Source organism: Pteropus vampyrus, unplaced genomic scaffold (assembly GCF_000151845.1).
Source record: "Pteropus vampyrus isolate Shadow unplaced genomic scaffold, Pvam_2.0 Scaffold124, whole genome shotgun sequence".
Taxonomy (NCBI): domain Eukaryota; kingdom Metazoa; phylum Chordata; class Mammalia; order Chiroptera; family Pteropodidae; genus Pteropus; species Pteropus vampyrus.
The window spans coordinates 2,341,222-2,342,621 of NW_011888905.1; the positions used below are offsets into that span (position 1 = coordinate 2,341,222).

Sequence of the window (1,400 nt, forward strand, 5' to 3'; positions counted from 1 at the left end):
GCATGCTGCCGGCCTGTCCGGGGTGGCGCTACCACAGACCTCTGCACAGGTGGCAGGGCAGCCCCTCACTGCCACCCCTAAGCCGTGGAGTCAGAAATCACCTCACTCAGCTGGCCAGGCTCCCACAGGCCAGCGGACAGACTGAGGAGGACAGGTGGGCCCAGAAAGAGCTACCAAAGGGCCTGGCAGAGAGCCGAACCCCCAGAAGCTGCCTGGCTGCGCACCCCAGCGAGAGCGCACGCCCGTGGGGCGGAGGAGAGGACCCCTGACCTTGGTTCTAACCTAGGCTGGTTCTAAGGGCGAGGGCTCCCCGCTTGCCCCTTACTCTTCATTGTGACCGTCTTCATGACGCAGAGACACGTTGCAGGAGAGCTGTTAAATGAAGGGGGCGTGTCCGGGCCGGGCCCGGAGTGGGGAGACACTGGATGGCTGTCACTGCCCCCTCTTCCCTCCGTCCCGCCCCGTGTGGGGCTTGTGGTTAACCTCTCTTTGGACTCCAGCTGTAAGAAACGTCGCTGCCATGTTCGCATGTTTCCGAAGACCCAGGAAATCAGAAATGTGACCTACTTTTCTAAGTGAAATCCCAGATTGAGCAAAGAGCTGGGCGAGTTGGAAAGCTCGCACAGAGGAGGTCTGAGCTCTCGGTCCAGAGGCCCCGAACAAGTGCTTTTTGGTTTTCTGCATAACGAGGGGAAATTCCTGTCATCTCAGGCTTCAGACAGACCGAGCTTTAGAACGACTGAAAGCAGACCACAGAGCGGTGTGTCTCCGTGGGCAGGTGGGGGCCAAAACAGGCCGCGGAGGGGCAGGTGCCCAACCCCACAGGCGCCCGGGGCGTGTGAGGCCGCACCGCCGGAGCCTTCGCCCGCCCACCTCAGTTGCTTTAGGGGGAAGGCTTCCCGCTTGCTAACGAGCTGCGAAGGCGTTTTAGCTCGTTTGCGTGCAGACTGTCTCAGTCCACGGCTAGGAGTTAGCGGGTTTCCCCGGCCTAGTTTCATGCCGCCTGTGGCTGGGATGCTCTAGTGAGCTGTGGGGGGAGAGTCACTGGCTGCCTTGTTTCCAAACGTAGGGGACAGGCTGAGCCTCCAAAGGGACAGGGGTCCCTCGGCTACCCTCCGTCTCCTCTACCAGTCACAAGGCCCCTTAGCGTAGCAGCAGCTCCAGGGGAGGCTCTCTGTGGAGAGGGCAGAAGGGAGGCCTAGACTAGTGTTCACACATCTAATCACTTTCCATCAAGATTTAAATTCCAAGTTGTCATCAGTGGCCGAGAGTTTCCCCCAGCTGAAGCTGGGAGCAAGAAAGTGGCCAAGCAGGACGCAGCCATGAAGGCCATGACGATTCTGCTTGAGGAAGCTAGAGCCAAGGACAGTGGGAGACCGGAAGAGTCGCACTACTGTCCC

General features: G+C 59.9%; 1 protein-coding gene across 3 annotated transcripts in view; it reads left to right on the plus strand.

Moving 5' to 3' along the window:
- ADAR (adenosine deaminase, RNA specific) overlaps positions 1 to 1,400 on the plus strand; it is a 35,617-nt gene that overhangs the window by 21,423 nt on the left and 12,794 nt on the right. The gene's annotated exons all lie outside the window — the stretch shown is intronic.